Source organism: Aphelocoma coerulescens, chromosome 1 (assembly GCF_041296385.1).
Source record: "Aphelocoma coerulescens isolate FSJ_1873_10779 chromosome 1, UR_Acoe_1.0, whole genome shotgun sequence".
NCBI lineage: Eukaryota > Metazoa > Chordata > Aves > Passeriformes > Corvidae > Aphelocoma > Aphelocoma coerulescens.
Genome location: NC_091013.1, coordinates 42,442,253 through 42,455,619, shown reverse-complemented (window position 1 = coordinate 42,455,619; position 13,367 = coordinate 42,442,253). Strand labels below are relative to the sequence as shown.

At 38.1% G+C, this 13,367-nt stretch overlaps 1 protein-coding gene across 1 annotated transcript in view; it reads left to right on the top strand.

Annotated features, from left to right (window-relative positions):
* The window catches only part of GPC6 (glypican 6), a 754,465-nt gene that overhangs the window by 593,618 nt on the left and 147,480 nt on the right, over nucleotides 1-13,367 (top strand). The window lies entirely within an intron of this gene.

Sequence of the window (13,367 nt, the reverse complement as noted above, 5' to 3'; positions counted from 1 at the left end):
TGTTTCTCGGATGCAACAGGCATCTGTGTATTGATGTTGTCACAGCTTTGCTCAAACCTTGTACAGTCAGTAGTGCAGGCAAGATTACAGAGGGGGTTTTTGCATTCAGATAACCTATTGAGCTAAGCCCCTATTACTTATCTGCAGGCTAACTATATTTCAGGAGTGCTGACTTGCTTAATGTAAAGACTATTCTGGAAATTTTTTGCTCCCTTGTTTACTGCACACTCACTGACTGACAGAATGGCTATTTACACCTATTTAACTGGTACTCCTAACCTCACCCTATAAATCTCCTGCACCTTTTCACAATCATTACATATCATATCTATTTACAATCTCTTGATAACACCAGAATTTTCCTATATAAACAGGATTAGATCAGTCTCTTCCATGGCCAAAAGACAGAAGTTATATTCTGGAAGCTACTATTTTTTTTGTCAGTTTTGAGCCATTTATTAAATGGGCAGAAGCAATTGGATGAATAGAGAATTGTCAGTAAAATATCCCCAGCTTCTCTCCCTCATCTGACAACAAGAATAAAGGAGTCCATCATTCTGACACTGAGCAATGATTAATCAAGGCAAAAGAAGAATCTACCACAAACAGGACATCCCAAAAATCTAGCTGGAATATGTTACTAGTATTAGGACAGGTTTATGTTCAGTGCTTGATCAGGCAGAATTGCACAATTCCTAGTCAGAATTATTATTTCTCTATCTTCCACAGATCAGGACTTTTTGCATTATTTTTGCCCATAGCTTTGGGGGGGGAAGGGATATTTTGTTTTGTGAAGGCCACTTCAACTTCACACGACTCATATGGTATCAACAACCATCATTTTTCTCAACAAAATAGCTACCATTAAGAGATTCTGAAAGATGGAAAAGAAAACTTGGTTATATTAACCTGTAAGGTGTTTGATTCTACATCGTTATTCTGACCATCTTAAGAACTGCTAGGGCTTTCCTGAAGTGCATTTTTGCTTATTTGCAGTGGAGGATACAATTACAGAGCAATTTAGTTCTTAGGCAGCAGAAAGATGTTGTGTAAGCAGAAGGCAACGACAGCTGAAGGTTTTTATGCGGTTCTGTAATTCACTAATTAAAAAAGATCATTCTAGCAAACAGAACTGCCTCTTGAGATAATGCTTAATGAACATTTCAGTGACTGGATACCTTTAAACTCTGGTCAAGATTGCTACAGCTCGTAAGATTGCCTTCAACAAGACTGAATGATACAGCACACAAATTAGTTCTTGCTTTCATCAAAGAATTTTGAACTGCTTAGCATATTTATATCTCTTGTATTTACATTTGCTGAAAAAAAAGTGAATTTATAGCCAGTGTAAGCCCGTGCAGATCTCCTTAACAGTGTGTATTGACTTTTACACAACATCAGTTTTGCCTCATTAATGATAGAGTCTTTTGCCATAATGCCTCCATATAGACACTGTCTGTCATTCTTTTGGGAATCTGCTGTTTTGGAAAATATACCCAGGACTCCTTACAGTGTGACATGTACAATGCTGGTGACTGAATCTTAGTAAAACCAACTTTCTACAAGAGCAACCAGCAACTTTGGGAAAACTCCTTGCAGAAAAAGCCTGGTAGGGTTTGATGAGGTTAAAAAAAGACTTCTCATGAGCACTCATGAAGATGACTGAACTTTCTTGATTATTTTTGTAGATTCCTCTGTCTCTTGGAGGGGAATTAAGAGCAATATGCAGCCTAAATTAAAAACAGAACAATACAATGCCAGTGGCCATTAATGTGCCAAAGCAGCTGTTCTCATCTTCTGGGATACAGTCTGGGACTCAGCAGCTAATTGCTGATATTGCACCACTACCAGAAAGAGCAGGGGATTTCTGTTTGTTCAGATTATAGAATTCCTATTTAAGACACAATGATCTTTAGCATTGAGGAGCTGAGGATTTTAATGTATCATGGACTGGTAGTTGTTGCCACAGTGGAGCCTCACCACATGCTCTGTCTTAGCAACAGGCCCTGTAGGATGATGCATACAGCAAACCTCCAGTGAAACAATTGTGGTGTGATTTACACTTCATCAAGGGGGTTGCAAAAAAACAAAACAAGCTTACTAGGCACAATATATGTAGAAATTTGTCAGATCAGAAGTGACTGAAGATAGCTGTTATGGAAATAATATGATACTAATGTAGTTGTTCTTTCTTTTACTGTCAGGATAATTGGAATACTTTAAAGTAAAAGCAATCTCATGGGTATGAAAGCAATGCTCCAATTTTAACACTCTATTATGCTTCATCTATTTTTCTTTTTTTTTTTTTTTCTTTTTCCAGAGCTCCTTATGTCTGTGCCTAGAAGGATTGATACAAACTTGGTGTTCAGTCAGGAAAGTAGCACATTTGAGATAATTTCCTTTCTAATTAATTTTGCATTAATTTTCAGCATAGAGGTTGCCTTACTCTGCAGTTTTTAAATAATGGTTCTTCCCATTCATGGAAGAAGGGTAATAAAGGACTATGATCCCCATATTTTGCAAAACTAACAGTGAGTCTCACCAAAGCACACGTTAGGATTCTCGGTGTTTTTCACTCGACCATATGAACTTTAAGTTTCACAAACAACTTCAATGCAGGGAGTATCATTATATCTGATTTTCAGGTATCTGGCTCCCAAGATACCTCTACCTATACAGAGAATTTAGGAAAAGATACATGGAAAAGTACTCCTCATCAGCCAATGTGCTAGATGTCTGAACTGCCTGAGAGTCCTCTGTGGGTAGAGCTTCAACATTGCATCAGGTTTGAGATTCCTCCTCCCTTCAATTTAAATGGACCATTAATTTCAATTGGATACAAGCATCTCAGTATCATTTTTGGATTTAGGCCTAAGTGGAAGAGTGGTTTTTTGTACTGCATGTTTTGCTAGATGTAAAGCGACGGAGGTACAAAAACTCTTTGCCTCTGTGGTTTGGCTTTGATGGTAATATGGAACTAACATTTGGGTTTGAAGCCCCCCCATTTGTTCTGGCAGGGCTTTTTTGTTTTTCTTTCCTGTCATATAACATTAAATCACACTCACTTAGCTTATTCTGCTTTTCTCTTTTCCTTATCCATATATTCTCCACATTAATATTTAATAAAAATATGCCAATTCCAGGCTTAAAAAAACCCCAAATTTAGGGTAAAACTTCACATTTTCTTGGGTTTCACACAGGCTTTTAATTCATAATTGTTTTACCATGAATAATTTCAACAGAACTGGAGATTAAATAGAAAAATTATTAATTAAAATGGTATCAAGTATAAATGCATAATGTGCCTTTATAAAATGGAAAGGATTAAATAGTAATGAAATACAATAAATGTTAATTATTTTTGCGTCTGCCATATGAAATTACTCCATTTTAATGAAGCCAGGATGGAAACAGCAGGAAGCTATGTGAAGCAGGGAGCAGCACTAGGAACTTGTACAAAAGTGTTTGCACTGTTGGTGCTGCTTTTTGTTTCTCAGTTTGCAAATTGTAATCACTGGGACAGTGATTTCTTAGTTGGGTGGGGTATTCTTTTCAGCCAAAGATGGAGCTGACATTTAAATTGGAGGCTGAAGTGAAAAGGGACAGGAACCACCCTTATGACTGCACTTTAGGAGTTTGCAGAACCCAATTTTCTGCCCTTCTTTTCGGACTGACTCTTGGCAAGTGGACAAAGCATGCTGGCTTCCAGTGTGCATGACTTTCTTGCTTTATATAGCTGACTGCTCAGATCAGTGGGCATTCAGATCTGGTTTTTGCATGACAGGGTGAGTGATAAAAAAGCCTGGATGAAGCTTGCATTTTGTTGTCTGGACTCAGGTTCTGTGTTCCCTGTGCTGCCTCAGAGCATCTCTCCCAGAGCTTCCACAGGCCAGAGGCTTTCCAAGGCTGAGTCTTGTCAACAGTGAAGCACAGACTCTCCACTCTTGCCAGAAGCCTCCTTTGTTTTTCCTTCTGTGCACAATTTCTAGTTCCCTGCTTCGTTGCTTTATCTTGCTGCCCCAAAAAGGAAGTTTGGATTTTTACCTTTTGTTCCCTTTTATAGAAAAGGAGAAGGGGGGGAAAAATACTCTTCTACCTTTAACTGGCCTCCTGAGCATGTCTTTTGTGTAAACAGGGTGATCATTAAGGTTAATGGCTCATCATTGTGCCTAATGTGGTGAGTGATACAGAACTTTTTGGAAAATGACAAGATTCCACATTTGCAGATTAAAATAAAAAACCACAAACTTTTCACAATAATATTAAACAATTTACTAGATCTCATAACTTGTACATTGGCAGAATCCCAAATCATCAAAGCAAAGAAATTGGAAAGCATTTATCCAAGATAAAAGGATGCAAGTGCTTTCCGCACTTCAATTCTCCAGGGTATTTTGGGTCACTGGCTGTTTCCAGTGTTTCCTGCTGACTTTTCTGGATGTCACATTTGTAAAATACCACAAAATATACTTTGGGTGCTGAGCATAAAGCAGTGTAGTTAACAGAGTATGGCTAGATTGATTCCCTTTTGTGGCAGGGTGCTGAATATAATCATGTGCAGTGAACTTGCACTCAGTATATATAAATTAGGAGACTGAAAATTATCTTTGAGATTCAGTTTACACTCACAGGGTCTTGAGGGACTATACTGAGAAGCACTTGTCAGTCTCACAACATCTCCAGCAAGGATGCACTGAGAAGGGCAAATTACCATATCTTCTGAGAGTGTGAATGTATCTGAGTAGCTGAAGAAGTATAGTATAAAGAAATGCCTAATAAAACTCAAACTAAATTTGTGTAGTCCATTAATCTTCAGAATTTGACTTACTTAGGTCAGGATGAGCCCTCAATAATAAATAATTATATAATTATATAATGAATAATAATAATAATAAATACTGAATAAAAGTTTAGTGCTTTTGACTTGAAATTATGTGCCAGTGACCCAAGTCAAATAAATGAAAAAAGGCCTTAGTGAGCAATGTCTGAAGATAACTAGTTTGGATTCTGCTTAGAATTTGGCAGCTTTCAAAGTTCAGATCCTTTCCTGTTTGGAACAAAATAGAAGTGCTGCCATTTGAGCTGAAAAAAAATCTCATAAGAGAGAACTGCAGGCACTGCAAGACAGTCAGATTGATTGCTTGCACTCATCAGAGGCATAGTGTGTGGGATCCTTGCCCTGGCTGCTGCTCCAGGGAAATAAGCCAGGAGAAGGAACTGGTCTAACACTTCTCACCAGGGGCTGTCAGTAAGGCAGCTCCCTGGTGGGTCTGTGCTGGTCCCTGCGTGGGTCAGCCCCACCTGATGCTACCATTCACTGGGACTGCCATGCAGAGTACAGGAGACACAAACAAACTGAAGCAAAGGGACACTAAGATGGTTAAATGTCTGGAGCATATCGTATGAGGAGAGGCTGAGAGAATTGGGACTGTTCAACCTGTAGGAGAGAAAGCTCAGGGGAGAACTCCTCAATGTATATAAATCCCTAAAGTGGGGGAAGTAAAGAAATGGAGCCAGGCTCTTCCCTCTGGTGCCTAGTCATTTAAGGATAAGAAGAAAATCATTTACTATGACAATAGTTAAACACTGGTACAACTTGTCCAGAGAGGTGGTCTCTGTCCATGGAGATATATTCAAAACCCAGCAGGGCAAGGTGCTGGTCAGCCTCCTGCAGCTGACCCTTCTTTGAGCCAGGTGTTGGACAAGGAGATGTCCAGAGGTGCCTGCCCACCTGAGCAATCCTCTGGGATCCACCTGAGTGATTCCACTGGGAAGCACAAGTGACTCCAAACACAGGTCCTCTGCAGGAGGGTGACCAGCCTCCCCCTCTGCAGTGTTACAGGCAGACTTCAGTAGGATGGCAAAACAAACATTAACAGCAAGGAAAGAAAGGTGGTGGGTGCACAGGCACATATCCCCCAGGTGCTGCAAGTGCAGTAGTTTGAGCTAAAAAGCAAGACCTGTGGGCTGAGTTCAAGAAAGCACCAATCTTGTTTCCTAGAGAAAGGCTGTTGCACTTCAGAGAACCAGTCTGTAAATATTTCATGCTAGGAAGAAAGCAGTGAGTTCCTTCTCTCCACTACAGATCTCTGCCCCAGAAGAAAAACACTACATGTGTAGGTGTTCTGCACATACATACAGTTTTCAAGTTGTAAAAAGTAAACACATTTTTGTTACAGCAAGAAGGTAATGGTAAAATCCTTAAGAAATTGCTTCTTAGAGAGATAAATGGCACAGCAAGATCCAGCAAAATCCTAAAAGGATAATTCAGCAATAAACATTCTGGGGCATGAGAGTTATTTAATTTTTAAATTGCTATCGCAACTTTTTGAACAAAAAAAAAGCTTTCATATTTTCAAGCACATTAAATAAATCTTTCCTGTGCCTTGGTTATATGTGCCGGAAATGCTTGGGAGATTTTTCAAAGATTTACCTTATAGATTTACCTGTTCCCTGAAAGAAATCTCAGTGATGGGTTGCTGAAACCCTTGCCCACACAAGCTGTCATGTTGCTACCAGCAGAGCTATCTGTGTGTCAAAGGCATTGTGCTGAGGTAAGGGTTTGCAGAACAGGGCCTCCTGAGACCCGTGAAAAGTGATCCTTTCCAAATGATCTACAGAAAATTTCTTGACAGGTACAGGGAATGCAGGTTGTGGTCAGTTCATCACACACTGTCTCTGCAGCTCTTTTGTCCACATAGGGAGGACTCCTTACACTCTTTCCCTGCTCCAGCATGGAGTTCCTCCCACAGGAGACAATACTCCACAACCCCATCCCAACTCATTCATTTTCTCCCAAAATGAGACTTCTTTCTTCCCCTCTTCTGCATCTACCTTCTTCATGATTTATCCCTTGCTTCTTGCTGCAAAGGAGATGCTGCCCTCCTGCTCTTTGTATCCCAGAGCAGGAGCACACATCACAGCACATTAAAAAGCAGCATTAATAAACGTGTGGCAGTGTCATGAAATAATCTGAACATCATTTGCCTAAAATTGTGAGTAAAATACTGAAACTACTGAATGAAAGGAACTTTTCCTGGTGACTTCAGCTGAGCCAAGACTGTAGACTGGGTGCTCCCATACCTGTTGGTTAGATGCATTCCTTGCAGAGAGCCACAACCATTTAAATCCATTAAAAAAAAAAAAAAGAGGGATTGACTATTTTGCCAAAGAAGAATATGAAATACATAGCTATGACATAATAGAAAATGTGGATGGAATTGCTAGACTTTTAATTTCTCAACAGGGTTAAAACAGTCCAGCTTCTGGCACTCTAATTTCTTTATGCATTTGATTATGCAGGTCTACATACATAATGCTATTAGTCAATAGGTCTCAAGGGGCAACAAAACAACACCAGGACCTCTTTTACACAGGATGCTTTTGCATAAAAGATTGCAACATTGCAAAAGGAAAGTAAAAAGATGCATTCTTTTTGTACAGTATGTCAAAGCATTTTAGTTTTCTTGTAATTAACCATATTTCACTTTGGTCTGTGGATTCTGAATATCATTACTGAATACAGAAATCTTGGAGATTTATGATTAATGTTGACTATTCAATGCAAAAACAGTCCTGCCCAGAAATAACCCAAATTTAACAAAAAATGGTTTCTCCCCTATACTCCCCAGCTGAAGGGGAAGTATACTTTTAAGAGTGTACTATAATCTAGCTTTAGTGTACTAATGAAATAATAATGAAATTGCATACACAGTTGATAACTGTTCTCAAACTTGTTTTTAAGAGCTGCTTTCTCCCGCTCCAAAACACTGTGCTCAGTTGTGCTTTGGTTTTGAAGTTTTTTTCCCTATCAGTTAGTGTATCCACTTGGAGAAGCTTAACCACCTCTGTACTCAGAAATTATGTTTCATATACTGCTTTTCTACTTACAATAGGTAGACCATTGCAGTGATCTGGCATTTGAATTTGGACAAATTATGCTAAATAACAAATATAGCAATTAATCAGAGACTTCCTTAGGAAGCAAAAATTGAGGATAATCAATCTTGAAACATTCTACCTTACCCTGCAGTTTTTCAGTTTTGTTTAGCAAATGCACTGCAAACCCCTGTTGTGCCTAGCAAATCTGTATTTCCAAAGCTATCCAGCAGAAATCAGACAAAATGTCAAAGATACATATTTATTTATGCATAATTCAACACCTGTTGAAGCTTCTGAACAAAGTGCCAGGAGTCTTTTTAAGTGTGAGTCACCTCTAGAGAGAGATGTGTTTCTAGGCTGTATTCCTAAATTCAGTGGATTCTACAAACTTGCCACAAATCACTCCATAAATTTAGTTGCAATAAACTTGGGACCATCTTAAATTACATTTACAAATCCCAACTAGTCTCTGAGTTTCAGAAAGTCACCTTAAAATTCAAAAAACCTGGGGACTGACCTGACTGTAGAGATACCTTTATTAAACTTTGGGCTAGTTTTCTTAAATGAGACTCAAGCATCCAAGATTGCCACAGCTGGTGCTTCTGTTCTGCATTGTAGTTTTAATTTGGAAATTATGTAAACTGAAGCAACATATCTAAGAAAAAGATTTCATCATGATGTAAAAATTCTTCCAAAAAGCGACTTGTGAGACAGAAACTTATGAAAGTGTCTCCAGTGAGAGGACTGGAGGAAATGACTTTAAAATGAGACAGGGGACATTCAGATTAGATATCAGAAAAAAAATTTTCACTGTTATGGTGGTCAGGCACTGGAATAGTTTGCCCAGGAAGGTGGTGGAGTCACCATCCCTGGAGGTGTTTGGGAGGTGTCTGGGTCTGGCGCTGGGTGGTATCACTTAGTGGTTTAGAGGGTATAGAGATAGTGCTGAGTTAATGGTTTGACTTGATGATCTTAAGGGTCTCTCCCAACCCTCGTGATTCTATGATTCCATAAAATGTTACGAAATAACTAATTTATATATAACCAGTTACTCAAATATGATTCATGCTCTCCATTTTCTGATTTGCATATTACCCTTTTTCCAACTAGGTTTACATTCTAGGAGTTGCATCAGATTCCAGAAGAAAATTCAGATTACTAATGCAGTATTTAACAACCTTACCATTCTTTCCTTTAATTAAAGTACCAAGACAATGATTCTTCTTTCAGGCAGCTGTGACCTCAAGTTTTGTTAGCACTGTGTGATTTTGTTGAAATTGGATTGAATCTTTGACAGTAAATAATGACCTTCAGTCAAGAGCATTCTGAAGTCTTTGCTAATGAGGATCTGCAACTTATTCCTCATGTTAATTGTCCAACTTAATGTCTTTATTTTCCATGCCCCACAGTTCTGTTTCTTAATTTGTGAGCTACTGAGATTTTTTTGTATAAAATATTTTGGGTTGGTTTCTACCACTAGCTTTTGCTCTGATATCCATGAGATGTAGTTTATCAAAAGATATTTGAAATAAAAGACACAAAGCAGCAGCACTTCTGATTTTTTGCTTGGAAAACAATATATCCAAAAGCTTTATTGACTATTCATTGCTTCATGCCATGCAGTTAAATGTTAGAATTCACAGTTAACCTGTCTAACTGAGATTGGGAACCCACTGAATATATATTTATACTTCTGTTTAATGCAAGATATGCCATTGTCACTAAAGATATTAGTATTTGGTAATGCACAAAGTCATGATTATTCATACTTTTAATGGCTTGTTCATCTACTTTCATTATTTCAATTACATGGACAATGTTTCTCCTGTGCAAGTAAATAGTATAAACATTTTAAAAATATTTCAAATTTTCTAAAATGCTTCCAATTTTACACTAAAATAAATGTCAGGGGTTTGTACACCACAGATGATGTAATAAGGAATATAAGAAGCTGTGACAGAGAGGGCAAAGGAGCAGAACTCAAAATACCCAGGTAGGTCAGGGAGCTAAACCTGGGCCTACCAGAGCCTGTCAGTTTGCTGTAATGCCCAAGACATTAGCTGTCTTTTCCTCTGGTGTTGGAGAGAAAAAAAAAAAAAATTTGCCCTTGACCTAAGAAATCATTTAAATGAATTTGCTCAAACAGATTCTTCCCAGGAATTTTCTGGGGGAAAACCATATTTTCTGATGAAGTAAAACAGTAAAAAACCCCTGGGTACTCCGCATGGGGTATAACAAGAGAAGAGTAAAGGAGAAAAATCACCCTCCTTAACCTGCTAGCCACACTTTTTATGCAACAGTTTTTCTGGGTTGCAAGTGCATATTGCTGGCTCATGTCAAATTTTTCACCCACCAGTATGGGCAAGTCCTTCTCCAGAGGGCTACTTCTTACACTTTAGTTTGCCCACGAGATCCTCACTCAGCCCTGCTGGTCTCCTGCCTTCCTTTTCTGATTTCCTCCATCTGGGAATTGAGAGCTCTAAGAGAAATGTCCTTAAAGATCTGACAGCTCTGTTCATCTCCTTTATTCTGTGGGCAAATTCCCAGGAGGGTCCATCCACTAATTACTTTAACAACTTAAATCTCAGTCTCCTAAACGTCAAGGTTCTGACTCTACTCTTCACTGGGGCCATATGCTTCAAGATTGGGATCCCTCAAGCCCAGGCTGCTACCTATCTTAACATTTCTAATTAGTTCAACCATGTTGGTAAGCAACTGGTTGCCTCTCCAGCGAAGACTTTATGGGGCAAAGATGATACAATCAATGGATTGAACACTGAACCCAGAGAAGCATATTAAGACATCTGGGGATACTTTCCTATTTGTGTTTTCTACATCTGCTCTGGGCTACGTGACAATGCACACCAGAGAAGCCAGGTCTCAGAGCTCTATCACTGCACCCTCCACCACTGGGAGAAGGTGCAACCTATTTCATTTACCAGGTATAGAAAAATGGCACACAGAATGTATGACTGTATATTGTATGCTTTCTGCTGAGAGGTGGTTTTTAGTCAGCCTCCTGCATTATGTGTTTATCTCAATTTCTCTTCAGCTCTCCCTCAGCCTTTTCTCATTGGATTCATTTCTTTTTTTGACACTTCGCACCCTTTCTGTATCTGAAGTCCACTTGTATGTAGTCTCCTCAGTCAATAATGTTTTTATTAAAAGAAATTAATAGCATCAATATTCCTTTCAAAATACTACCTATAGTTGTTGGACTGCATGATTTGTCTCCTCCTACCTTCACCAACATTTTCTTTATCAAATCTCTTTAGAGAAGGTAGCCAAGAAGCCCACGTAGACATTTTTTTCCTATTTTTTTCTTTGCACAGTGTAGTGTTGAAGTTACTATTATTATTAATTTATTGCATAGTTTTCAATTTGTTTGCAATTACTGGCATTCAAATTAGCGCCATGATAATATTATTAAAAATAAAAGCATTTTAAGTTATTCATTGGAGTTCTATTATTTTTCCTTTCTTTGTATTACTCATAGTCCTCCAATTTTCACTTCTGTTTCCATTCAAATGTGGTTTTGTTTTCTGTTATTCAGTTTGCAAATCAAATTACATTTGTGTAAGGACTGGATGGCCAGAAGCCTGATACTTGAGCAGGTTCAAAACTGACAGGACCAGTTCACAGTCCCGTGCCACTGAACATAAATACAAGAGGCTTGCTGACCTTAAAAAAAATGGATAAATTAAGGAATGTTTGAGGATATCTTGAAAATAATGAGATGGCCCAAGAAAATCAATCTTCAAAATAAAAGAAGTACTACAATATGGAACAGATATGTCAGCCTGTACATCAAGATTTGTGTAAGACAAGAGGTAGCAGGCATGGAAAAAATGGACAGTTTTATGACATAAGGAATTAGGGGGCTCTTGTGTTTCACTGACCATGCACATTTTGCTTGTATCTCAAAGAATGAATGGAAAATCAAAATATAGCGTCTCTAATTCGCTCATTCAGATAAATGTCTGTCAGAAATCTGATCTAAAGGGAGTTTTTCCTTCCACTTGCAAACAAATTAAAAACTATGCAATAAATTAATAATAATAACTGCAAACATTTTAAAAGAACCTTAAACTAAAATCTTCGTCTGAAAGAGGACGGACACTTTCCCTTCATAAGTAGTCACATGGAGAAGACAAGATGCACTTGTACAAGTTGCACTGGAAGAGATTTTACCTCAGTATAAGAATTTAATTTTTATGCTACTGTTTATGCTGAAAACAGTCACTGTGATATTGTCAGATCAGAGTCAGCCCACAGCAGTATCTGGATGGAATATCCATTGACCAATTTCATTTAAATTCAGCAGACAGGTAGTGGTGGGAAAAGAAGAGAGAAACTGAGGGTGTGGAACACAGCACAAGGCACACTGGTGTGTACAGAAATGCCAGAAAGTAACTGATAGACACACTGACCTCATTAGTTCTGCTACTCATGAAACAACAGTTGATAGCTGATATTTCATAGTAATGTATTGCTGTTTGAGTTAAAGAGCTACACAAGAATCTCCTTATTTTGAATTATATACAAAATTAATGAGTTGCAAATTATAAAACAATCCAGCTTCAATAAATATCACTATGAGCAGCACTAGGTTTACCTACACAGATGTTCAAAGCAAAATTACTCTGTGACTACAATAAGATTCAGAGCAGTTATGCTCCCTAAAATATAAGAACTTAAGGAAAAGCTTACCATGTGTTTAAAATTATCTGTAGTTGCATTTGAGATCTGTGATAACTGTGCATATATTTTCTGGATTGTAGCACTTTAGAAGTTTTCCATTTTATTTTTATAGTGTTAGTGTAAAATTCACCTCTAGCAATTTATAGTAAGGCTCTAAAAATTCAAATAATAAAGAGCTTCTTTCTATGGCTGTGAGTAGTAATTTTACTATACATTAAAATGTTCACTACAGAGAAGCCAAAAATAGCTATTGCTGATGAGTTTAGTAAACTGTATTTGTGCTTCATTGTAATGCTAAGTTCCAACTGGTGAATCCTGTTCTAGGATTATCACTGATGTTATTTTAAAAAATGGGGAATTTAAGATAGCATGTCTACTCATGCACAACATGGGACTTTATTTTCTTCTCTGAAATCAACAGAGAAATGTAATGTTCTGGTAATCTGCAGTTCCTAACAGCATGTTCTCCAAACAGCCTGAGTCTCTTCATAGTCTGGTGTGATTCTCCTTCTCTTTTCTCTGGTAAATCTGCACGGAAGTGGAGATCAGTGAACATTTCCATATGAGCAAAATTACTTGCAAATGCTTTTACTCCTCAGAAAGACAGCTATTGCCAGAGAGAAAAATCGTCCATCTATCTATCCATCTATCTATCTATCTATCTATCTATCTATCTATCTATCTATCTATCCAGATCTAGCAAGGCAATGGACAATTTACATCGATGCTCCCTGACTCAGACCGCAAGCCGTCCATGTCATAAAGCTTAGAGGCAGGCAGGCAGT